Raw genomic sequence first — 27,729 nt, 5'->3', positions numbered from 1 at the left:
TTAATGAATCAATGGTACAGAAGTGGAGGAAGCAAGAAGAATGAGTTTAATAAAGTTTGATTTATCTGACTGCTTTGTTTCGCTTAATGTGCCTTATAATCCTGTGCACCTTATGGTCCGAAAAATACGTACTGCACACTGCAGTTTAATGTTGCAAAGCACCTCTTTTTAACTTCAGTGGATATTATACATGGTTATGCTCAGGATATGTCAGCCCATTTCTACTGGAAATGCCTTTTGGTTAAACTTTCAGCAAGGAATTTGCATTTGCACTGTTACGTTTTTATAAAGCTTTAATGTACATAAAAACCAGCTTCTTGTTTAAGTGAATATAAATGGAAGGTTGTCTTTTTGCGCTAGTAATGTTGTGGAGTTGTATTTTGTCTCGCATCAATTATATCGTCGGTTATATCGTTATCGCAAATTTTCAAATATATATCGTGATAAATATTTTTGGCCATATCGCCCTGCTCTAGTTATAAGTTTACAGCATTAAAAAGCATGTTAGTGTAAAGTTTTCCACATAAGCTTCACTTTTCACACTTTATTGTAGCAAAACATTTTTTATCCCAAATACAGGTTTTTTTCTTTTCTTCTTTTAGTGGTTTTATGGCACCGACACAGGTGATGGATTTATTTCTAAACTGTCCCAGAAGTAGCTGCAGGAGAGGAAGAAGGGCCAATATCATTAATGTTTAGAGAGTAGAGGAACAAAGGAGAAAGAAGACGAAACAAGGATAGAAGGAAAAAGATTAAAGGATGGAAGAGGTAAGGAAAAAGGAAGCAAAGGGGGAGAGAAAGGACAGAAAAGAAGGAGGGTGATGAAGAGGAAAGAAGGTGAGGATGAGAAACAACGATGGCTGAAAAGCTTTTCACTGAAGCATGAAATGAGAATTGGGGGATTCTTTTACACACTCGTGCACAAAATCTCGGACCCATCACCTCCTAAAAAAGCTCCTCCTCTCCTTTCTGACCTGGTGGCGCCTCCCTGTGTATGTGGAGGCGTCAGAGCAGCACTCGTCGATACGAAACAGACGAAGAATCTGGAAACTGGAGATTCTCTCAGATGTCGATCACTCTGCTCCCTCAGAGTGCTGCTGCTGCTCAGCGTTTCTTCAGTTTTCCTTTAAATTCATTTGCCACTTGCTTTTCTCTACAGATACTTTTCATTTATACACATGCACGTCCTTCAGTTTTTAAAAACATAGTGCCGTCAGAAAGAATCAAGTTAAGTGATATTAAATGGGCATTTGACATCCGTAGTGAACTCTGCAGTAAAGAAACAGGAAAGGTCATCTTACTTCAATGTAAAACAGAAAAAAATCAAAGCATCAAAGAGCTGCAGTGCATTCTCCAGCCAGTTACATTTGTACAGTTTCTGCCGTCTACCAACCAAAATCCACAACAAGACTTTTAGTGTGTTCCTCTATGGAGGCGTAGAACTGAACTGTGCTGTCAGTAATGCAAGGTTGCTGAATAGCCCTAAACTGACCCCCACTGGACTCGGCATTGGGGAATTTTAAAATATTTCATAAACTACCCGCTAAGCAGTTATGAAACAAACCATTAACCTTCAAAGTAAAAGCTGTGCAATTTTTAAAAAAAAGTAGCAAAGCTTTTATACCAAAGCTAACCATTCTCGGTGGTCAGTTAGCAAGTATTTGCAGATAAGTGCTCGAACTCGGGCGGTCGCGTGTCTCAAGCCTCATCTCAGTTCAGCTTGTTTCTCCGTGTTCTTGAGGGATGCCTGAAAACAAACAAGCCTTTTAAAATCTCACCGTTGAGGTGCAGAATTTAACAGTGCTTGACAACAGCTTTGACTCTCCCTGTTGGACTGATTGGCTAATTGTTAGTCGCTATGGCAATGCTCATTTGGTCAATTGTTTCAAGAAACAGCTGTTTCATGTTACAGTGCAGGACCGAGCCCGTCAGCTCAGCTGAGCAAATGGATTTAAGAATCAGCAACAACAAAACCTCCTCTGTTACAGATTCTCTGCTTTGTGTGCCATCCAGCCCACATCTACACTTCACGAGTATCCATCCTGCAGCTAATTTAGCTCAGAGAAAAAAGCACTTCCTGCTTCATGTTGCTGGGAATAACCGCAGTTCTGAAAGTTCAAGAAATGTTCGATATAACTCGTGTATTTTCTGCATGACTGGATAAAAGATGCTGTGCACGCTGAAAGAAAGAAGATCAGTCAGTTTCAGTGCTTGGACTTTATTTCAACTTTTTAAAATCTGACAGAAAAATGGAGCAGCATGCATCCGAACCTTTGCCGAAGATATTTGGCATTAAAGATCCAGCATCATAAAGCTGGTTGTTAATGTGAGACATTACGGTTGTTAGAACATGCTGAAACCAGTGTGGGCAGTGGATGTGGGCCTTTGGCGAGCACGAGGCCAGTACATACTGTGACCGTGCAGCAACAAATGACTACAGCACCATGTCTTTAAACTTCACAGGAAAACTGTGCAGCAAAGAAACCCTGAGACAGTTCAGGGTTAATGAAAGCTACAGCAGTTTGTCCTAAAGTTAATTACCAGAGTTATCATAGTTTTAATTAGTGTCAGTGTCGTGCTTGTCTGGTCACAGCGCTTTGATCTCAATTAAAATCGCAGAGTTTGTGATTAACGTGATGATTGGAAGTTTTAAATCATGGATGGAGCAGTGTTTCACCCACACGGAGCGTCCGCCCGCGAATCGTAAACTCTCAAACTTTTTTTAGTTTAGTTTTATTTTTTATCCACCCAAGAGAAGGATGACATCATTGATCGATTTACTATCGTGACCATCATTCTTATTTTGTTTTGTTTCTGCCAACCAGCCCTGGCCCTTCCTGTTCTGTTCTATCAGATATTTATTGTTCCAGAGAGTTTCTCACCCTGGGTGGAGTAACTACACTGTAAAGGCCTGCTTTACAGCAGGTTGGAAACTATGTGCTGCTCCATCTGTGGGATGTGGAACTCACTGGAGAGGTGGCTGATCACTGCTCTGGTATCCATGGTTAGTGGCCGTGAAGTTACAGTGAACACTTGTGTTACCTTTCACTGTTTCCAGTTCACTGTTGTGTTCTTCAGGCCTTCATCACTGGATACTCAAATTCTCAGTGCACACGCTTTTTCTCAGATGGACCATTGAAAGTATTTGACTCCACATACGCACACGTCCATCTTTTCGTGTGTCTCGTAGTTTTTGGCTCGTTCCAAACCTTGTTAAAATTCAGTTACTTTAAACGTGAGCGTTTAACCGTTTCTACCACTTTTCCCAACCACAGTAACTGAAAGTGCTCTGTTAGAAATCTCACTGAATCAGCTTTTAATGCAAAACTAAAAAGTGTGGTCAGGTTCTGTTTTTTCAGTTTTTTTAAAGTAGCCAACTCCTGACTGCACTTTGATGTGTGGTTTGATAATCAAATTCAGTTATGATAAGCAGGTACACGTCTGGATTTGGTTACGAGCTCCGTCTGCAGACCTGCCGCGGCTGTTTGCAGGACGCCTTCTGCAGAGGGCGAAAGAAAATACATTTTTGCAGACAGACTGAGGTCTTTAAGTGGAATCAGGTAGATCAGAAAGTCCAGAGAGCAGGTTCAGGACCTGAACCTGCTCTCTGGACTCAGCCACACACACCAAACCCCCCAAACAGACCACCAGCCCAGCTAATTGGAGATGTTGTATCACCTCCCTCGTGTCTTTTGCTCTTTCTGTTTCCCTCTCTCTCTCACACACACACACACACACACACACACACACACACACACACACACACACACACACACACACACACACACACACACACACACACACACGGTGACCCAGTGGGAGTTGGCAGCTCGGAGCGAATTGAAAGAGAAGGCAGAAAGTCATTACTTCTCTCACTAGATTGTGTGTGTGTGTGTGTGTGTGTGTGTGTGTGTGTGTGTGTGTGTGTGTGTGTGTGTGTGTGTGTGTGTGTGTGTAATCCCACCATCAGTATGCTGCTCATGCTTTGCAACAGAAGGGAGGAAATTGAAGAGAGAGAAAAAGAGAGGAGGGAGAGAATAGTAGGAGGGGGGAGGCGACAGTCCAACACGGAGTTCTTTTGATTACAGATGGTAAATGTGCCTTCAGTTACCACCTCCTCCTCCTCCTCTTCATCGTCTCCTCGCTCCTTCTCACTCGGGGGATTTGAGGTGGACGTGAGCGGAATCGCTGACTGCGGTGTGTGTGTCTGTGTGTGTGTGTGTGTACGCTCTGTACTGTATTTTGTATGGCGGTGGTTTTATTATGGAGCTAAGCTGGGGTCACAGAGGTCGTCTGCTGGAAGTTTTAAAACTGAAAGTGCTGTCTGTTACCAGGACGGCCTTATTATGACGGGGGGGATAATCCCAGTTATTTTGGCCAGTAATTACAATTTGGCTTGTTTAACATAATTTTAATTAGCGTAACACTTGCCATGGATTCAATTAACGTTTATAGAAGAGTTTTCTTGAACTTTAAATATATTTCAAATGAAAACAAACAAATATCAGAGAGAAGCAGTGGAAGGATACGGGGCCCTTCGGTCGGTGTGCAGCCCACAGTAACAGTATTAGTTTATTCTGAGGCCTCGTGCTGGTCCGGTGCAATCTAACCCTGGTGCGTGATACGCGCCTCTTATAAATTCTCCCTCTACGCTGCATTACATGCGACGTGCCCCACTGGGACCCCTTTATTTTTTCTTTTCTGTCTTGAACTCCTTTCTTAATTTCACTTTAACTCACCTTTTGAGTTTAAGAACTAAAAACTAGTTGGTTAGGTTTAGGAAATCAGGGTTTGGGTTGCCTTGGAAGAAAGTGACTCATGCACACGAGCATGTTCTGCATCTCTGTGGGCTGCAGAGGAGGCGGGATTAGATGTTACACGCCACGTTTGTCGATCATGTACCCACCGCTGCCGTGCTGTCTCCGTACGGTTAGGTTTATAACTTAACATCGGTTGCTGACCTCGGCATAAGAGAAACAGTTTTGTGTTGTTCTTCTTCACTCCCAACAACACATTGAGGGAAATCTTAGATACCGTTAGAATGACAGTCTAAAACGGATTCGTATCAGGAAAACCTTTAGAAAATAGAAACGAACACCAAATGTGGATGACGCAAGAACTATTTCTGCAAAAAATCCGCCCAGTCAGCCGACTTCAAAGATTCAAAGAGGTTTAACAGGAATGAGCGCGCTGACATCGGTTCCCCAGCTGTCTGCGTTCACAACTGAGTATAAACCCAAAAGCCAGCTGGTTTCCCAGGGTCTCCTCCTGGCAGGACGTCCCACAAACATCTCGTCTGGGACTCACCAACGAGGCATCCTAGTCAGGTCTTTGAACCATGGCGGCTCCTTTCAGTTTGGAGGTGTCTACTCTGAGCCCCTCACCACTAAGGGAACACAATAGTCACATTTCATGGCCATAGGTGAGCCTAGGCTCGTAGCTCAACCAGGAAATGCCTTAACTTATCTTAGTGAATATTATTTCCAGGAACCAAAATCATTGTAATTATGATTTCTGTTTTTAATCAGGCAGCCTTATTGACATCATTGCATTGTAAAAGACGCGTGGAGCTTCCACCTCTGAGAAGTTAACCCAACGAGTGGGCGCTGTGTCCACTTTTACGCCTCACTTCCAGCTCCATAACAGAACTTCATCAGTGCCTACATCAATAGTTATACTGTCTATGGCTGCAGCCAGTGTTTTCACCACTGTATGTGGTTTAAATGTGGCCGATGAGCTGTGACAGGCTACTGATTTAGCAGTTCATTAAGGTGCCTGCGCCTGTACTCGCCTGACGTCAGTGTAAATGTCAGTCAGAGCTCCTCGTTAACAGCTTCTTCTGTCTCTGTTTGTCTCTGCAGGACTGAACACAGCAGGAAACGCCACACACACCTGACAGGTAAAGCTATTTTTGCTCTTCGCTAATTTGGCCACGCCGTCTGTTTGCTGGTAACGAGGAGCACGGCTGCAGACAGATGCAAACAGCTGCAATGGATCACAATTATCTTGTAGATTTGTGGCACTCATGCTTGCAGAAACAATGATTACACTTATTACTGAAATAAATAAAAACTCTGCTTTTATTCATTTAACTTCCCCCAAACGATTTTCTTGGGACTCGATGGTTCGCGATTTCTTACTGTAACATCTGATCTCAGTCTGTCGTGTCATATGAAATCTCTTTAAAACCACGACGCTGTCATCGTGGGGTAATAACAGATGAATAGCAGCTTCACCAAACTGCTATTTTTAACCCTGTGAAAACAAGATGGGAAGTTGTAATCACAAGGAACAGCCTGTTATCCCAGGATATCAAGATCGCAGAGCTGTTTTACCGAGCTCTCTTAAACCGAAAAATAGAGTGTGAAGGAAACAAAGGTTAGAAAAACTCCACACGGGAATCCAAAAAATGAAACGTAGACTCGCAGTGATGCAGATGAGGAGGTGAGACTGAGTGTTGCAGCCTCGCACTCTCACGTTCCTGATTAATGACGGGGCTGTTCCCAAACAATGACAACTCACGGACACGGTCAGATTGTGTGCACACCTCACACTGGGGGGGGGAATTACACACAAGTGCAAAGTAGAAGCAGTAAAGCATGCATGGGTGTGACTCAAAAACACATACTGATCTACACTAGGAAGCTGGTAGTCCAAATCAGGTTAATCAGACCAAGACACGACCTAAAGACCGCCACAGTCACATGTTACAGTCACAGTGCAGGAAACAGCGGTTGAAGACCACAGCACGCCCAAGATGAATGCAACTGACTGCAGTCAACCTTTGATCGTTGTTGTCTTTGGTTGCTTCGAAGTCAGAGATCAGGGCTACGAGCGCTCTCAGCCAGGCACTGGTGAATTTGGTGCATCGACATGGTGATGATCCCTCTGACTTTAAAGATGTGCTGCACAGAAACAGGAGACGCGGCCATTACATCATCATTTCACAAGCTGACAGCGGCGCAGTCACCACATACACAAAAACTCTCTGATGGCCATGTTTCTCCATGAAATGTGTTCTTCTACTGCACCTGCCATGAAAGCGTGGACGTGGATAAGGACACGTGGATCGCTCAGTGCAAAAACAAACAGATGTTCGAGGCTGTAAATAAGACGCCTGCTTAAACAAATGAAGAGAAATGAAATGGCAGTTACATAAACACACCGTTGGAGCTGCATCAAGAACAAATCACGTCTCTCTCGTGGAGCGTGGCTGAACTTTCAACATTTAGTGCAATGAAATTCTGCCAGCTGGCGAACAAGCACGGGCAGAAATATCAGAAATATCAGTGCTGCAGATGTTTTCAAGACCAGCTGCATACGAGAAGTACGATGTTAGAACTCTGACAATAAAATGACTTGAATCGTGCGATTTGGGAGGCAGAGGTAAGTGTTTCATGTTTCTGTTAAATCTGCTGTGTAAAAAGCACAGAGTGGATCATGGAGACGCTGCAGAGTGAAGGAGTTGGTGCTTCAGCGTGAACTCTGCAGCCTCGTTTGTTTCCCTGCAGCTGATTTCTGGTTCAGCTCCAGATGACCTGTACTCCTCCACATTCCTCCCTGTGTGTGTGTGTGTGTGTGTGTGTGTGTGTGTGTGTGTGTGTGTGTGTGTGTGTGTGTGTGTGTGTGTGTGTGTGTGTGTGTGTGTGTGTGTGTGTGTTTCACACACTGAGAGGACACAGACAGAGGCAGAGAGAAAACTCGAGAGTTGTCACGTCGACGGATTTTTTTCTCTGCATTACAAACAGCAGAATGATTAATTTACTGGTTTATTGATTAAGTGACTGGTTGATTGATTTGTGGGCGGCCTGTAAAGCGTGTCATGTTTTCCTTTCTTTTCTTTTTCTTTTTTAAATAGCAGCAGTGATATCCAAACAATCCATGATCTGATTGATTAACCTCACCCAGCAGCGCCCCCTGGTGTTTGGCATCTGCACTCTGTCTACATGTGAAATAAGCTACACAAAATATTTCCATCTTCCAAAAATTTCTATGCAACGTATACGTTACAAACATGTGACGATTGTCTCTGTCTGAGGTAACGACACTGATTGTGTAAGTGGAACATCATTGGTTCAAAGATCCGTCTGAGGATCTTTGCTGCTCCGCGGTCTCTCCCGTGTCCAGTCAAATGAAGTAATAAAGTAGAAATGCTCTTAAAATAATAAAAGTCTTTGAGTGGAAGCGGGTCAGAGGAACTTCAGGGATCATATCTGTCAGCGTTGTAGCCACTTCATCTATCAAGCATAACTCAGCTGTAGTGTTCACTCCCAGCGGTCACTGCAGTGAGGAGACTCACAGTGTTGTCAGCATGATGCATCACTGCCCTGTGTGTGTGTGTGTGTGTGTGTGTGTGTGTGTGTGTGTGTGTGTGTGTGTGTGTGTGTGTGTGTGTGTGTGCGCTTGTGTGTGTGGGACTGTTACTGTTCGGATGTGGGACTTATGGATAATCTACGTCTAATTGGCCCGTTCTCACTGCAGCCTTCATCCCTGCACAGTACGGGAGTTACCAAGTGATCGGTGCCTCACGCTGATTGTTTTTCTCTGGAAAGGAGACAGAATTAAATTCTCTCTTGTTTTTGATTTATTGAGTCTGTCACTTTTTCGGGCGGCCTACAGCAGAAATAACTTCGGATTGGAGGGAGCGTTGTGAAGCAGCACATCAGAGGAGAAAAAAACTCACTGCGTCTTACAATGCAGATTGCTCATTGGTTTTGATTGATTGATCATACTTTATTCATCCCGAGGGAAATTGGGTTAAGGCTGCCAGCCGTGCCAGCGCCATCTTACCCTTCCGACCATACATACATTACACAAACATCACATGGGGAAGACAGGTCAGAGAGGTATAACAATGGAAAATGCACAACATGAGGAAAGAGGCACTGGTCACAGGTCTCTCAATTCCCGTTGTTCTTCTGCAAGATCTTATCCAGATTGCATTCAGTAAACACAGTCTGAGTACTCACAGCCCTGCCCATCGTCTATCATGTCGAACAGCCTTGTGGGATTTTGAACAGCTGTAGCCGCTTCTTGTTCTTCGATAAGCCGGGTCCGATCAGAACTCTGTTATTGTGGTTCCGAATTGGTAGATGTCGTTCAGTGTCCTCCATCGAGAGTGTCACCAGACACACGACGCAACGGACCATCAAGTATCCAACAGCAAACATCTCCACAGGACAATCAGGCTCTCCCGAGCCCAGCAGGGGGTCAATTCCATTTGACCAGTTGATTAAATCCATAATTCTTCTTCAGGTTTTTAGAGAACAAGTCTGGGAGACTCTCTTAGGGTTAGAGAATGCGCGAGACTATACAAAGGCCATGAGAAGCCAATCAGGAAAGATAAGGGAGAGGGAGAAAGTGCGACCGCCTCCATCAAGAGCCAAGAGAGAACGGAGAATTTTGATGTTTAATGTTAGTAATTGTCATATTTGTGCCTGTTTACATTTATCTTTTTAAACATTCATTAAATCAGATCAGCAGGCCGTTTGCATGCTGGATCAAGGCGAGACCAAGAAACGGAGTTTTGACTAAAAGAGCTTTAAGAAAGGAGCACGTGGCTGTCTGTGGATATATGAATGTGTTTAAGTGCTGCTGAGGCCTGCTGCTGGCCTCCGGGCCACAGCTTGAGAACCTCTGTGTGGAACGTAGCTGTAACTTTTTATTGTGATGATGTGATGATGCTGACTTGAATCATCTGGTTATCATGGAGCCACTCACTAACGTAGGCTGCCTGTGCAGGTTTACCAAGTGGTTGTCGTTACCTTTTTCTCTGTGAGATGAATGTTTGTATGACGCTCCTGGGAAAACGTCTCTGTAGCCTTTGCGTTTGTTGAATTTCCATTACTTTGTGTCACCAATAAGCTTTGTAACAAAACACGACACAAATTCAGCTTCAGAGCCTCAGCATTTAAACCTGAGCAGCAGGCTCCCGGCCGGCTGAGACAGTCAAACAGTTTGTGACAGAAACTCATATTAAATGAAATGTAATAATCAGTCTGTAATTGTTTAAATGTCAGGGCAGCCGATTGAGTGTGCGATCTTTGTGTGTTTAACCTTTATTTAACATGTTTATGTGTAAAGCAGCCAGCAGATTGCCTGAATGGTTTCAGAGTAATAAAGAGTCAAATACAGAGAAGAGCAAGATATTGATCTGTGAGAGATTTAGACTGGAACTGTGTCCTCACAAGTATAGGAGTGCAGGCGTGTGTGTGTGTGTGTGTGTGTGTGTGTGTGTGTGTGTGTGTGTGTGTGTGTGTGTGTGTGTGTGTGTGTGTGTGTGTGTGTGTTACAGAAAATGATAAATGGCTCCTTTTCTTTCTTTCTTTCTTTTTTTTTTTTTTTTCAATTTCCATTACGTCAGTCCAATCCTCCGAGGAAATTATTTGCAAAATTCAAATGTTCTCTGCAGCAGTGATCTGGAAGCCGATTGGCTGACAGATCAGCCTCACACCTACAGCTGAGGACTAAAATGACTGTAATGACTGTAACTAGACCTGTTCCTGACTCTAAGCTGTCCTGTCTTCAGCCACATGATGGCCAATCATGGACTGCATTTCAGCTAAGTAGCTAAATCATAGCCAAGTGATGGGAAGAGGAACAAAAAAATCCTTCCGTCCTTCCATCCTTCCTTCCTTCCTTCCTTCCTTCCTTCCTTCTGGATGAGTTGTCTTGCTCTTTGTGATGCTGTTGCACCGTTCAGTTCACTTTTATTTATATAGCACCAAATCACAACAACAGTTGCCTCAAGGCGCTGAAGTCTCTGCTACACAACTTGCACTTCCCTTCAGAGCAGCTTTCTTCACTTCTCCATTGTCATGCAGATTTCTTCCAACAGTCTTGATCTTATCCTTGTAATGGGGACATGCTGTCCTTCCTCTGCTCAGTGTATGGCATCACGGGTGTTGTGGCCGGTCTCTCAGAGTTGGTGCAGCATTCCTGAGGTGGGAATCATGGTTTCCTTCAGATCACTGATGTTGGCGTCTCCATCGATTGAGTTGATCTTCGGGATCTTTGGTGGAGCTCCATTGTTCTAAAGTGCCTGCTGTGGGCGCTCCATGATTCAGCAGCATACAGAAGGGTTAAGAGTCAGAAAACCACACACCCACACTGACCACGTCTTTGGACTGTGGGAATAAAAGTGGGAACAGATGCACTCTGTACAGAAAAATCCAGAAACCTGGAAGCTTTTTGCTTTTCTCTGCACCACAGAGCCACCTGTAACTCTTTAAATCTTTATTTAAAATCGTATCCAGAGCCTGCTGCTGTAACTCACCAGGCTGAGTGGGTGAGCTTTATGCTGAAGGCCACTGCAGGGTCCCGGATCACTTCCTGTGTGCCATTCCTCCTCGCTCTCTCCCGGCATTCCGGTTTGCCAAAAAAGCTCAAAATGCCCCAAACAATTCTGAAAACTCGCTAACAGTTACATTTAGTTACATTTTTGTTATTTAACATGAAAACCACACGTTTCTGCTTCATTCATACCCACTAAAAAATCCCTCCACAGCTGAGGTCCACCATCATATCTGCTGCTATGCAGGCCCCCCTGGCTCAATGCAGGCAAACCGAAGGCATGTGTGTTAAATGACTCACTGACGTTCTATAATATACGCTCAGTTAATTAGGCACAAACAAACGCACGCCACTACAACCGCCAGGATGTAAATCCTGCCGTCATCAAGGCTGGAAGCTGCAGTAAACCAGAGGCTGTGAGAAGCACGTAAATATTAAAGGAGTCGAATCCCGTCAGACCTGCTGTCAGCCGTGAATCAGGTGGAAGAAATCTGCAGCAGGGTCTGCAGGAGCATACATTACATGTTTTGTCTTAATATATGTGTGCATACAGTAAAGTGAGTGTGTGCGTCCGGTGGTCATCTCCCAGCAGAGCGCTCCTGCTCTCCATCAGTCTATTTCTGTCTCTGAGTGGGCAGGATGGATGAACCGCCCGAAGGGATGGAGAGGGGGATGAAGAGAAAGTGAGAGAGGTGGAAATAGTAGAGGAAGAGCAGCGTATGTGATGCCGCTGTCCTCTCGTTTTGATCGACCGTGTCGCTTTGTGCTCAATCTGTTTTTGTTTTTTTCCAGCTCGTAATGAATTAATTAGAGATGACATCACGGAGTGAGAGAGCGGCAGGTGTCGCTGCAATGGAAGACTGTGATAGGCTGTGAATGATGAGGGTGACAGACGAGGGGTGAAGAGGAAAGGACAAGAAGATTAGAGGGTTTAGAGTAAGGACACCTCAGAGGTCTAATTAGCGCCCGTCCATTAGTGAAGTCTTTGGACACCACTGGTTGTCACTGGCAGCAGACTTAAAGATCTGCAGACTGAAAGGAAGTTTTGTTTAACCGCTCATTGAAAGCTGAGTAAAAGTGCGTGCACCTGTCCAGGTGTCTTGTTGTACTCGTGTTTCCCTCTAACAGGCTTGAGCATGAACATTTCAGTCAGCGTTTCCTTTTCAGGAACGTCTCAGCAACATGTCTCCTCTCGCCTCTCACTGCTTGCTGTGTGGGAAATTTGATCGCTGTAAGTTTGCCAGAAAATGAAAATGGTGACATGTTGGAAGAAAGACATCAGCAATGATCTTAAAGAAGCAAATGTTGCTGCCCAGCACTCTGGGAAGTGTCATAAGTCCACCCCAAGCAACTTGAAGTCGATCATTCTACAGTGAGAAAGATTATTAATAAGGGAAAAACACTGAAGGCTTCATGGCTCCTGTGGAGGGTTTGCCAGGACAAAAGCCTGAATATGTCAGCACAGCTTGGTTTGCGGAGTTGCATCACATAAACCCAGAGACCTCTGGAACTGCGTCCTTCTAGCAGACAAGACCAAAGTGGAGATGTCCGTCCATGATTCACAGCACCAAGTCTGGAGCACAAACACCTCACACTAACTATCAGCACGGCGTGGATGGGTGACAGTTGGGGCACCTTTCACTTACTGAGTCAAAGTATTCTAGAGTTAAATGTGAGGACATGTGTCCAACATCTAAAGCTTGGGTCATGCAGCAGGACAGTGATCCAAGCTCAGCAGCAAATCCACAGCAGAATGGAGAAAAAGAATCAAAGTGCTGCAGTGGAACAAGTCCAGACCTCAGCTTGGCTGAGATGCTGTTTGGGAACCTTCAGAGAGCTGTGCATGAACAAACGCTCTCAAACCTCAATGAGCCGAAGCGATAAATGTGGCAAAATTCCTCTAGAATGATGTCAAAGACATAAAACCATTACTTATTAGTGCTAAAGGAGGCTCTACAAGCTACTGACTCTGGAGCCAATCCCAGCTGACGCAGGGCTTTTTCACTGTGAGCCAGCAATGCTAACCACAGCGCCACCATGCTGCTCATTTAGGGTTTCTTAAACGAACAGCTGTTCTTCTGAGGATGCATTTGGCAAATTTTTAAGACCTCCTAGAAACTCCTGTTACATCAAACCTCATTTTATTTTTCTCATGATTGTGTCTTACCTGTTTTAAAGATCATTTATGCCTCATGTCGGGTGAGCAGCTGCATGAAAAAGATAAATGTCATGATTAAAGAGCTGCATTAGTTACCTAAAAGTAAAGATAAACTTTTGAGGAGGAAAATGACAACGTAGTGTTAATAATTACTTTTCTCTTGACTCATTTTTAGACCAACACTGATTAGATAAGTGTGCTCTTTGGCTGCTCTGCCTCTAATCCTGCCTCAATGGTAGCCGAGGCATTTATGTGTAATTTAGCAGAAGCATCCATTACACAGAGCAGGATTAGGTTCGGGTTGCTGATGTGACTGAGGTCAGACTGAAGAGTCGCTGGCTCCGAGCGAATGTCGAGTCAGTAAATGAATAACAGAGAAAACTCGGTGAATCTGAGAGAGAGCGAGGCAGCAGCTGCTTCTCCTCCTGCTCGCAGGAAAACAGCTGCTTCACTGGTGGAGGATACCGCCTGAGGGACTCGCAGTGACACACACAGATCTCTTGTGCGCTGAGAGGTCAGCAGGCTACCAGGTAAAGGTGGAGGACGGGTGAGAGGAAAGAGAAGGAGCTGAGGGAGGCGAGGAGATTGAGGAGGAAAAGAAGGGGGAAGTGCTGAGTCTAACTGATGACCGCTGCTTGCTACAGCCTTCAGCTATTTGTACGTCGCAGGAAAAAAAGATAAATAAATAAAGAAGACAAATGTCCCCTGCTCTGTGGAGGACAAACTAAATCTTCCCTGCGGCTCTCTTCTGCTACTGTTTCAGAAACTCTAAACCAGAGAGGAGAGCAGCTAAAGAACAACAAATACATCCTGGGAAATGCGGCTCGCCGGCTGCTGCATTCGCCCGGTGTGGGCAGGGATTTGGTGACCTGCATTTCAATCCAGAGTAAAAGGACAGAGAAAGACAGAAGGGAGAGGAGAACGTGGACGTGCTGATGGACGGGTTGTAACAGAGACTCAAAACTCAAAGACTCAGAAAGACTGGAAACTCCTCCCACAGCTTTATTACTCCTCGTGATGAATGTACGGAGAAAATGGGCTAAATGAAAATTACATGCAGAACGAGTGAGTCCTGCAAAGGCCTCAAACTGAAACCTGAACCCTGTGTGACCAGTTCCCCCCTAAAAACATTGAATTTCATGACCTAAACCCCTCCTACACTGGGGATCTCCATCTGGGACATCATATTAGCTCCGTCTTCGTATCAGTGTGTTTACATAAGCTGCGGCTTAATACAGTGAAGGACCATAATGTTGTGAGTCGTTTTACCTTGAATGTTGGCTGTGTGTGATAACACACTTTATATTGTAGTGCAGTAGATAAACTTTAGTTAGTTTCTATAAATTGTAGCTTAAACTAAATCAAAGGTAACACAGCTGATGCTGCACACAGTCCTAGAACCTGCTGATAGGATAAACTGCATATAAAAGATGGCCTTCTGCTCTAAAAAGGGTCTAAAACACCAGTTCTTTCCAGTTGCCAGCAGGGGGCATCTCTCAATTAACTAAATGTTTGTTGGAAAACGACCCTTGATCTGTGACATCAGTGAACACTTTCAAATCTTATTTAATACAATGTTCAGTGTATTTTATTTATAAATCACCAAATCACAACATCAGTCACCTCGAGGTACAACCAGGGATCTTCATCAATCACAAGTCATTAGCCAATGAGCTGCGAGCATCTTATTGGTAAAGTCCGTCCCACTTTTCTGATGTCTGGTTTCAAAAAGCCAAGATGGCCTTGATGTAATTCTGTTCAGCTGCACACATCACAGTTATTCAGGTTAATACTGTAATCGTGGTTGTTTAGCAAGTTAACAAATGTTGCAAATGAATAAAAATGAGGCGAGGGTCATGAGGGACACGGGTTTAACTGGTAGGGGGTGGATCCCGGAATATAAGACCAGTTTCCCAAGGCCAGCCAGCAGTCACTGCAGGACAGACTCCACAGTGGGAGCAAAGAGAGCTCCAGGTCAAAGTGAACTTGCATCAGGTCCCTCAGAAGACCTTGAGCTAGAGAGAATAAACCAACAGCCACGTGCCTCATGCCACTGGCAGCAGAGCAGGAGACAAATCCTGAGACGAGGGCGGCTGCAGATAATCCTGGGACAGGTTCACCTACAGAAACCCTCTGAGTTTTATTTCCTCTGGTGTTGTTGATCAAAGGCTCTCTGTGTGCCAGTTAGCTGATATTAAGGTTTAGCTTAAAGTTAATCACAATAGGTGACATCACAGTGCGCTACAGCCATCTTTTATGTACAGTATGTGGTCAATATGCACATAGGTGAGAAAATCCCAATCGTGAAACTAAAACTAACGAATCCAACTAACGTTTGATGATCTTTATTCTGGAGATTATTCCTTTTAATTGAAAGACAAGATTAAAACAGGCTCCAGCAAACACTGGCCGTCCAAAGCTGTTACAACGTCGAAAAAGTAATTTTATCTGCTGATATCATCTGTTATGACGTCACCATCACCAGCTCAGTAAAAGGAAAGCTGTCCACGGCCTCACAGATGGACGCAAACCTGCAGGTGATGGTGCAGATGGTTGGGTTGTCCATAACGCAGTTAGCAAAATAATTAATTCCAGGTGTTTCTCTCAGCAGACGGAAAACGAAACATTTGAAATGATTCATGTTCACTGCTTTGTTTGACTGTTTCTCCAAATCTCTGTCGCGCCATGCAGATGGAGCTCGCATCAATCTTCACTCCTGAAATGATCAAATGTAGAAAGTTTGATAGAAAATATAAACATTTTTTGCAGTAGTCACACACACACACACACACACACACACACACACACACACACACACACACACACACACACACACACACACACACACACTCTGCACTGATGTGCAGCAGAGAAGACGAGCCACCCGGGGAGAGACTCTCCGTTTCCTGTCAGCCACGCCAACTTCCTGTCACCATGTTGATTTACTGTTCCATTACTCTACCTGTGGAGCTGTGTGTGTGTGTGTGTGTGTGTGTGTGTGTGTGTGTGTGTGTGTGTGTGTGTGTGTGTGTGTGTGTGTGTGTGAGATAATTCTGTGTTTTAGCCTTGTGAGTGTGTATAAGATAGTCTTTCAGTGTTTTGTGTGTGTTTCTCCCCAAAGGCAGGCATCACTGGCAGAGTGCCTCACTGGAGTAATTATAACACACACACACACACACACACACACACACACACACACACACACACACACACACACACACACACACACACACAGCCTCACAAGCAGCAGTAGTTGTTACCATGGTGTCATCCTCTCTCTGACGATTAGCCTTTAGACTTTCTTCTTGTTGTGCTGAATATTTTTGCACTGAAAACATGAGTCTCATTTATAATTGGAAGTAAAAGTTCTTAAATGTCTCGGTGATGCTTTAATCTGGCTTCTTCTTTCTTACCACTTGTACATCAGTGTCATGATGGTGGATCTCTGCCTTGATACCGATACTGTGATCAATAATATCCATATGTATGTAATCGAGTGATGTCTGAAAGAACAGTTGTGCCTCGTGGTGTACCTCAGAGGTCTATTTTGGGTCCACTTCTCTTTTGGCTTCTCCCCATTGGCCATATTTTTAGATGTATTTGTGTTATGTTAGCAATTTCTTATTATCTCTATGCTAATGAGGTTCAGTTACACGGTTGTTTCAGCTTCTGAGTTTTCTAAAATGTTTAGTTTTAGTGATCGAATGACAAAAATCAAGCAATAGTTCACTGACACCTTCCTTTAAATCCTTTAAATATTGATTTAAAACAAACTATGATTATTGTTTCTTCAGAAATTAGGCAGAATATCAGTCTCAGAGATTTGGGTGTCATGTTTCTGGCTTATAAAAGAAGACGTTTTTATACAGTCAAACTTTTAACTAATGTCACGAGTTCGAAAATGTTGAGCAATGAAACAAACCAACAGGGGCCCAGGAGATGCAATCAAACGATGAGTTTATTAAAACACACGCAGGAGTCTGCAGCATCACATCAGCACACGTCTCCTGCTAAGAACACACTTGAAAATGATTTTATAACATCAGGGTTTACGCCCCTTCTTGTGTCGATTACAGATCAAATACATCGATTACAGTAAATTGTACATCCTAAATGGCTAAAAACAGACACAGAAGTTCCTCTTTCTATAACACCTTCCATACATGGCAATAGATTTCAAGCCTAGATGGTCTCTGAGGGCTTGTCCTTTTCTTAACTGGTCTTCTGTCATCTGTTACTAAGCAAACTGAAATGCAGTTAGAAGCTAAATGAATTTCGGGCCTCCTGCCTGGCAGGCTTCTGGATTATATGTGTGTTGTAAGCGTGTATGCTGTTCATCCTTCTGTGCTCCAAGTCACCTACACAATAGATTGTGACGACATAGCGCTTCACAAAGCTTAAAACCTTCTTTAATAGACTGAGCATCAACTCTGAATGAGCACAAACATGCAATGTGTATAAAATAATCATAGCTGCACCTGGAATAAAAAGGTTAACGTGGTGGCTATAGCTTTAATAAACATCTTTAATGCAATATCAAGGCTGTAGGGTATATTATTAATGCAATTAATAGTGCAGGTTATATTGTAGCAGTAAAATAATTTCTGTATCTCCACACTAACTTCATGTTTTATGTTGTATTCTATTGCTTTACATCGCTATAGTATGTTTTATTTCTAACATTTTATTTCGAAGCACTGGGTCATTATCTGTGAATTACTTAGTCACTATACAAAAAGAAAAGGAATAAGACTTCTCAGAATGTTAATTTAAAAGCTTTAGAGTAATTTTAATATTTTCCTCATTTCTTTTTCTCCTGATAATGCACCTTAACAAATGTAAGTAGAGGAATCTTCTATTATATATGTTTTGGACATCGTTGGCTTTAGGTCTGGTAAATAGTGCACATTCATACACTGCTCACATATTTTGTGCTCTAAGAACAAACCAAAACCAGCGAGTGATGTCACAGTGATTGTGTCCATCTTTTATATACAGTCTGTGGATATATCCTGGTTTTAATGCCTCTGACAGCTTGTCATAAAATACAATGTGATTAACGTGGTTTTGTTTTAGAGCAGCGGTCCCCAACCCCCGGGCCTCGGACCGGTCCGTGAGTCGTTTGGTACCGGGCCGCGAGAGTTGAGGCTCAGGTGTGAAATGTATGGTTTTCAGGGTTTTTATCGGTTTTCAGCGTTAACTCTGTTTTCACGTGTTATGGTAAAAGTGGTAAATGGCCTGCATTTGTATAGCGCTTTACACTACATCCAGTCATCCAGCCACTGGTGATGGCAGCTACATTGTAGCCACAGCCGCCCTGGGGCGCACTGACAGAGGCATCACTGGCGCCACCGGGCCCTCTGACCACCACCAGTAGGCAAACACGGGGTTAGTATCTTGCCCAAGGATATTTGGCATGCAGCCAGGAGGCAGCCTGGGATCGAACCACCGACCTTCTGATTAGTGGCCGACCTGCTCTGCCACCTGAGCTACAGCTACCCCAACGAATAAATTACGAATAAATCTTCTTTTTTCGGTACCGGTACTAGTTTTATTTTGTTGTATTTATCCGCGACACCTTAAAGGCCGGTCCGTGAAAATATTGTCGGGCATAAACCGGTCCGTGGCGCAAAAAAGGTTGGAGACCGCTGTTTTAGAGGACTGAGGGACCTCCAGGGTCAAGAGGGTTGCTTTTTATTTTTGTAAAGAGTCACACGGTGTGCTCGGGTGCTTGAAAATCTCTTCATCTTCACCAAAGCCCTCTGTTGGTTTGAGCTCAGTCTAAATGTGTTTGTGGTTTTCCGTTTGAACCCTGAAAGAAAAATGAAACTTCCACTCGCCGAGCTAATTTGCTTCATAATGACTCTGCCGGGGATGCAGTTTCAACAAAGAAAAGTGGCCTTTCGCAGAAAAACACAAAGCATCTACATGGGGACCGAGCCCCCTCCCGGTGCCCCCCGTTGATCCCAGCCAGGTTGTTTTGCAGCTGAGCTCTAATGAAACTCTGAGTCTATTTTGGTTTGTGCGACATGCAAACATTCGGGTGCCTCGGGCTGCACGCTGATCACAGTTCACAGGTTTTAAACAAGCGAGAACACGAAGACGACAAGTGTTTCCTGTCATCGGAGATTTACGCATCTGAGAGTGGAAACAGGATCAAACAATCAAATGTGTCTGTGCAGACAAACGAGCTGAAAGCACACGAAAGGATCCCAGACCGGCCCCGTCTCTCAAAGTGATCGACACGAAAGCTCGTGAAGTTTCATTTGAGGTCACGCAGGTTACATTTTCTTTGAAACTACTGATTATGTGTCAAATTCAGAACTATTGCTGCAATATGACCCAAATAATACTTTTTATTCTGTATTTAATGAGATTACAGTCGTATCGCTGTGAGATCTGGCTGTTACAATAAGGGAAAAGTTAATGGAGTTATCAGTCATCGCTGTACTTGAAAGGAGAGATGGTGGCCCAGCCAGATTTATTGTAATAAAATGTGTGGACAGCAACATGAGCCCACAGTTTTATGTCTCTATTGTTTTATAGTTTAGAAAATGATTTGCCAAAGATGAGTGCTTCCAGTTTTCTGCAGACTGCACGACCTGACTGTGGAAGTCGGTTTCTGCCACCGAAATATGAAGTCGATAATAGTTTTGTGTTATTTTCTCACAAGCTGGAGTCAATAAGTGGAGATAATAACCTGTTAAGTTTTGAATCATGATGATCTCTGTCAGTGCCTGCACAAAAATCTCAACTGTAGCTCAACACAACACAACCAAGTCCAGCACAATGAAAACACTGACCCCGGGTTTAAAGAGGACCAGAATGATCCAGAACAGAGTCAACGACTAATTAAATCTGACGGGTACTTCAATACAAAAACACACACAGAGTTCATTTTTCATGATCTGCAGCCTCACAAACAGCTGATGTCATGGAGGTATAAAGTCAGAGCAACAACGTTACTCTTACTGCGCATTTTTAATTTCTTTATTACTCCTTTATCATCCAACCAGAGTCAGAGAGGAGTCTACCCCACCCACCACAGGGCGAGAGGCGGGGTACGCCCAGGACAGGTCACCACTGAAGTACCATAAAATCAAATCAAATGAAAGCATCCTTACAATAACTCTGCAGTGCTGTTTGAAGTACTTTTACGTTGCGCCATTGCTGCACTTCAAACTTGTCCTCAGAGCAAACATCAAATTCTCTTTCAAACTCTGAGGCTGTGGAAGTCTCCTGCATACTCGTAGAATAAGACGCCAACCAGAGTGCTGCTGTGCATGTGGTCAGCACTGACATGGACTTCAGATGTAGAATATTTTCACTCCCTCACCTTCCCCAGACAGTTCTAACGTTACGCTCTTTAAACGCCATCAGACTTTGGCAGGACGGCGTCTGGAGGCTGCCTCATGGAAGAGAGGAGCTCTGCCTGTTTGGCTACATCCACACGTACACGGGTGTTTTTGAAAACACGGAGTTTCCATTTTTGTTTTTTGTTTTGTTTTTTTAAATCCCGTCCACACGTGCAGTTTTGAAAAATATCTCCGTCCACATGTTAACGCCAAAAACAAAGTCAAACACTGTCGAGAACATGCCAAATCCTAACTGTGTAGAAAGGTTGGCCAATCAGAAGTCTCGAATCCTGGGAGGGAAATACTAAACAGGGTTTTGTGCCGCTGAAAAGGTTAAATACTAATGAAAAAGTTGTGTTTTTCTGGGATGGCAGCTCATTTTGTGTTACTTTTCCGATGCCTTCATCGTTTCAAATGTTAATAACTAAAAACGGTATTTTGGCTGGTGTAGACTCACAACTTAGGAATCAATAAAACACATATAGCATGCATAAATTTAATTTTCTAAAATTTAATTTATTCAAAACCGACGACGCCGTTGGCAGATAGATTAGCAGCAGCAGTATTTTGTCTCCATTGTAGAAATTCATCTCATGTAACCAACAACGTGGCCCAAAACGTGACATCAGAAAAGGCGTACACCTTTGATGTGGCGTGACTAAATCTCCTTTTTCTTCGTACACACGTAAACGCAAAAAAGACGTTTTCAAAAATCTCAGTTTTCAGTGAAAACGGCGTTTACCTGTGGACGAAAGGCGCAAACGCTCAGAAAAATCTGCGTTTTCAAAAATCCCGGTGTACGTGTGGGCGTGGCCTTACTCAACTTTGATGCTGCTCATGTGTTCACTGAATAAAATTAAGTAACCGATCAAGGCAGCAGTGGAAGAGCAACCCTTACATTCGGTTTCTTGTATTTAAAAAATGCTCAGTTACAGCGAACGTTTAAACAGATGATCTTTGTAGGTGGGATAAACCTGTCTCCTCCCAGCAAGAAGGTCCTGGGTTTGAATCCATGTCTGCATAGATTCTCTCCTGGTGGCCTGACATCCTCCCACAGTTTAACTGCTTCTTGCCTAATAACACACACACACAGTCCTGTTTTTATATCTCCGTGGGGACATCTAATTGATGTAATGCTTTACCTAACACCTAACCCTAAAAACTGACTGCCTGACCCTAACCCTCAGCCCTAAACCCAACCATAACCTAATTGTACCCCTGACACTAAAACACCATGTTGTCTCAAAAACGCCTTCACACTCTTGGGGACGCTCGTTTTGTCCACACGAGTAGAGTCACATTCCAATTTCTGTAAACATGCTGCAAACACGACCCTGAACTGAAAAGATGGATGCATGTGTAAAATCCACATTGCTGCTGACTTGTTCACAGCAGGACTTTGTTTAGCTTCTGTACCAGTATTCCTGAATTGGCTTCTCCAAACCGGCAGCCTGCTGTTACCATCAGCTGTGGGAAATCTACAAACTCATTACAAAATATCCAAACTAAGACTTGTTTATCTGTTTAATCTTCACGATTTCTTCATCTTTTATTCGTAATCTGTTTTTCCCTTGCTTGTAAAAATCAAGCCTGTGCACACTTACGGTTCATTTTTGACGTTACGTACAATCAGCATGCACAAGATGTCTCGCAGGCATTTAGAAAATGTCCTCCTTGATAACTGTCTGCTGGAATGAGCACCGGCGCCTCTGGGGACCGCTGGCAGGACTTTCAAACACATCAGTGATGTTTCCCGTGATGGCGTCACGTCGTTTGTTTGCGTGTGTTTAATCTAATGTGTGTGTCTGTTTGTTTCAGGTCCCTGCTGAGCCCAGCGCTGTCAAACACTTGCCACACTCTACAGCATCAGAACAAGGTAACACGCGCACATACACATACACATTGTGCGCCTTCACCAGCCTTTCACACGGGCCAAACTAAATGAGTAACTGTAACCAGAACCCTCAAACGGTCCTTTGAAGCTCCGCCCCAAAGTGAGTGAGGACCGAAAACGTCCTCACGTCCAAGGTTGGTCCTCACAAAGACATATGTGCCGCTGTGCAGTCAGACGCACTCAGGACCAATTAGTTCTTGGTGTGTGATGAATTCGTCACCGTGTGCCTCCTGCGGCCAGGCTGCTACAGCTGGTCATCACGAGAACCAACAAATAACTGAGCCATGCGTGTTTCTCATCTGTAACCATGGTTACATTTGGGTGCATTTTATTTGAAAAAGCTTTTACGTGGCCGGCGGCGTTGTGATGCGCTGTTGTGTGCCGGCGACGTGCGAGTCTCTGGATATTTCAGTGCTCTGCTGGTTTTCATGTTTTAATACGTCTGTCAGAGCAGCCAGAGGTCAAAAGGTCAAGCCGCGCTGCAGCTAACCCGCTAACTGATTAGTTCAGCCCGCTGCTGGCAACAAGGCTGACTGCGGGAGACACACACACACACACACACACACACACACACACACACACACACACACACACACACACACACACACGCGCTCTGCCAAATGATGCCAGAGGCCCAGTAGGCTGCAGCATGCCATTACTCTCTCTCGGTGGATCTTGTTTCTGAGGCGCCTCAGTGGCTCCGTCCCTGCAAAGCTGGAAACACTCCCATTCTTCTTCTTTACCTTCCTCTGCTCCCAAAGTTGTTTTTTTTAATGTTTCTGCTGTTTTATCAAAGCTATATTATCCATCTTTAGTGCAAAACTCAAATCTTTATTAGCATGTATAGAGATGCCCTGAAGCCGGCACTCTCTGTTTTCATACGAGCGTCTTAAAACGTTGGAAGAAGCAGGTCTGGGCATTTGCCAGAGTTTTTCTTGCTGGCAGGAAGCTCACAGCAGGAGACGGTCTGCGACAAACGTGGTCTCACTACTGGAAGTACTCCATCTGGTTTGGGCAAGAGAGCCTCGCTGCCTAAGATGTCATGATTAGCTGGAGAGAGGAATCAAGTGAAGGCGTAAAGCAGGTTAAACAGCAGAAAGCAAACCTGTTGTTGGAAGATTAAAAAAAAAATCTCAAAATTAAAGCAAAACTGAAATTTAAAAAAAGGTTCACAACATGAAAAACAAGTGAATTATTCAAAAAGTTTGCAGAGTTAGACGTTAAAGACGTCAGCCCGATGTTTGGATCACATATCAGTCCACCAAAGCTGGACCGGATAGTTGATGTAGCGGCAACGTAACGTGCTGCTGACACGGCAAGTGAAGTTTATGCAGATAGCAAATAGGCCCCCCCCCCCCCCCCCCCCCCGAAAAGTAGGAAAAAGGACAGATAAGATAACTTTATTGTCATTGCACAGTCATACATAGCACAACAGTACAATGAAACTGGAAAACTGTCCCACATCGGCACTACCTGCAACACAACACAGTAACTTAACTTAAGTAAAGAAGAATAAGTATGTTTATTGCAGCTTGTTATAAATGTAAATATTAATATTGTTCTTGTTGTTACACCCCAAACAAGTCCAGGGAGGCCAATCAGGTCAGCTGTTAGCACTGATTAGGGCTGACAGAAATAATAGGAAAAATAATAAATAATTAGTTACAACAAAAGTAACGACAGTTACAATGATAATGATGGTGAACCCATCGGACCTAAGGATGGGTATCGTCACTGATTTCTAGAATCGTTTCGATTCGATTTGAATCGGGGAAATTTTTGCCTCAGACAGTCAGAAATATTATAATTCTGATCATGCATCAGTACATTTCCATATTTTTATATTTATAAAAAGAAAGCTGACACTTGTGAGACTTTATCAACGGTGTAAACATCACAGCAGAGGCCTTTGTGTCAAAGTAGCTGAGGATGAAACAGAAAAACATGAAGGAGATTTTCCTGGCCTGAGATTTTATACAAATATTCTGCAGTCGATCAAAGACGAAGGAAAACCATTAATCAACACATGAACGTGACCTGATACTGCTGAGGTGAAGCAGAGCAAAGTTACAGAGGTTTGATTACAGACACAGCTGAGAGTTTTGCAATTTTGCACAACTGTAAAAATTTTAATTTTGTTCAGTATTGAACGGCAGAAATTAGGTTTTCTTTTTGGAAGTAAGTAAAAGGAAAAAAACAGCGGCCGACAGGCTGTAAACAGCAGTAGACTTGTGCACAACAAACAAACGAATAATGAAGAAAACAGATTTTTAGACGGGAAACTGTCCTTGAAGTACAGAGAGAGAGAGAGCTGTGCATGAAGTGTGATTTTATCCTGGTGGAAGCAAAACAGCAAAAGTCAGAGTGAATTCATGACGATGTTTATGTGAAGCGCAGTTTGGATCTTCTTTTGCTGCCGGTTCAGTCAATATTGTTTGGAGAGAGATAAAACCTGCAGCTTTTGAATCTAGAGCAAAAAGGGCGTGAACACAAAGTAGTGATGTGCGATACCACTGATTTCCTTTCCGATCCAATACCAAGTAAAATTCAGGGTGGTATATCGACGATACTGATCCAATACCGATACTTTGTACAAAATCTTTAATCTTTTATTGTATCTCAAATTATAGCATCATAATGATTACAGGACATCAGGTTACTTGTTCTTATCACTTAATAATGCAGAGTTCATCATATAGAAATTAAAAAAAAAAAGAAGTTGTGCACTATTTGAGCATGTTGCCTGCCTGCAGCACTAAAGGACTCCGTGGAAGACGTCTGTCTCGCCCTAGCAGCACCTGTCCCTGTCCACTACTCCTCTTCAGTTCGCCTCAACATACGCTCGTTATATTCTGTGATATGATTTACTCTGAGGTGTTTGACAAGGTCAGTGGTGTTGCCACAACACCTCACTGTCTTACCACATGTATCGCAAACCACGTCTTGGCTGTTTGTGGATGCAAAATACGTGAGCACATGACTCCAATTACACTCAGCTATTGTTGTGAGTGCGCACGCAAAGGGGCTGCGACACAGTTATACAGCTGTATTTCACACATGACTATGGAAGGCGGAAGAGGAAGTAGTTCCTTCCAATGTAGACAATCCGAATGTTATAGTTTCTTTCCACTGTGTTAATGATAAACTACAATTTAACCCAAAATTATTAAAATATCGATATTTTAATGTGAGAATCGATTCTAGAACATAAATGACTGGTATCGGAAGAATCGATATTTCAGGATCGATCCGCACATCACTGACACAAAGCTCGACTCGCCGAAACATCAGAATCAGCGAGCTGTCGGCTTTCAGCCCCGACTGTGTCCGTGCCGTCGGTGAGAAAGGCGACATTTCATTGATCCTGATGCGTCGGCGGGTCAAGCTTTGTGTTTACGTCTTTGTGCAGAATCCGTGTTCCTGCTCTCAGTTACTGCTTTAGCTGTTTGATGGTTGTTGAAATTTTGTGAGCTTTAACCTGAGATTCTGGCATTTCTGGCAAAATAAATTTATATTAAAAAATTCAGGATTTTAATGAACTGATATCACGTTATCCAAGTCAGGATCGATTTTAATCAATAAATTGATCATCAAAACCCAGCCCTAATCAGACCCACCAGGTGTGTATCCATGAAACATGTCAGACATTACAACCAAATGATTTATAAGCAATGAGTAATGATCCTAACTGAGTTAGCCGCCCTGTTTAAACTGAGCCTGACACTTGCTTAGACATAAAGAACTATTCCCAAATCATCCCCACAGTGAGGGATGGAGATTATTGATTGGTAGACTGGTATCGGATATATGCTTCATACTGGATGATACTCAAGCCACGCCGCGGGTATCAGGTCAAACCAGAAAAAGATGAATGAGGAACATTTTAACTTTTGCAGTGTCACCGTGGGCTTCAAACTGGAGGAGAAGGTAAACATCAGAGAGCCTGGAGCAGAATAAAAATGGCAGAACATCACTGGAGGTCGACGCGTGGTCAGGGCGACCCTCCAGAGGCATTTACAGCTCCTTTAAAACAGTTTGGGCGATCCTCGTGTCAACTATAAATACTGTGTCACTGTACCCAGGCTCCTGACTCTCCAGACGAAGCTGAACTTTTTCACATTAAAACACGTTTCTAATTAAAAGCCATGCAGATGTCAGCAGTTAATGAATCTCTGCACTGTCTGAGCCTTTCAGCTTCACTCTAAATCATCCATTTCTCATTACTTCAGTTCATCTTTAGTTGTTGTAACTCATCATAATTAGGACTTGATCAAAGAAAGCACTGATTGACTGTCACTGGTCCAAAATACAAGTTCAGATCTTTAAGTTGAACAAATTCTCGTATCTCTCCATTGATTTGTACTCGTTTCAACAATTAGAAATCCTTTTATCTGAACCTGGATGAATGTAAATTATATTTCTGACATACTAAAATATACAGGAGATGACTCAGCGTCATGCCCTTTGCTGTCATGTGCCTGAACTGTGATTAACAACCCTGCAACAAGGTTTGAAATTTTTTTCGTTGTTTGTTTATTCTTTCCTCCATTAGTCTGTTGTCCTGACGTGATCGTGAGAAAACCAAATATTGTGCTGATTGCTGAACTCTGCTCACCGTGAGCTGCACAACAGAAGAGCAAACACGACTATCATTTACTGGGATCCGTTTGCAATTTGTATTTCTGTGTTGAGTTCAGTTTCCTCGTCCTCTGAAAGCAGACTCGCCATCTGCCTCAATCGGATGTGATGAGCTCAGTGTGCTTTCCAACTGCGGAGGGTGGGGGGAGCTTTCAGACCAATCATCATCTCCTGTTTGTCAAAAACACAGAGCACTTCTGAAGCTTTCATTTCTGATGATATGCCTCTTTGTGACGTGAAAGGGGGGAAAGGGGACCTGGTAGTAATAGGATGGATTTGTAGGACGTCTGTTTGGACGGGTTTCATCTGAGGCAACAATAATCAGAACAAATGACATATTTGAGTCCATTTTGTGACGTTATCACTTCAGTTTTTGGTTTTGTTTGTTTGTT

At 43.5% G+C, this 27,729-nt stretch overlaps 1 protein-coding gene across 5 annotated transcripts in view; it reads left to right on the top strand.

Annotated features, from left to right (window-relative positions):
• LOC308407532 (extracellular sulfatase Sulf-2-like) overlaps positions 1–27,729 on the top strand; it is a gene marked incomplete at its 3' end in the record, with an annotated part of 108,892 nt that overhangs the window by 14,317 nt on the left and 66,846 nt on the right. For all 5 annotated transcript variants that reach the window (XM_080899237.1, XM_080899235.1, XM_080899236.1 and 2 more), the window contains exons 2-3: positions 5,862–5,899; positions 22,624–22,681. The remainder of the gene's footprint in view (positions 1–5,861; positions 5,900–22,623; positions 22,682–27,729) is intronic.

This window comes from Rhamphochromis sp. 'chilingali' (genome assembly GCF_963969265.1).
Source record: "Rhamphochromis sp. 'chilingali' genome assembly, chromosome: 12".
Taxonomy (NCBI): Eukaryota; Metazoa; Chordata; class Actinopteri; order Cichliformes; family Cichlidae; genus Rhamphochromis; species Rhamphochromis sp. 'chilingali'.
This window is presented reverse-complemented; position numbering and strand designations above follow the sequence as displayed.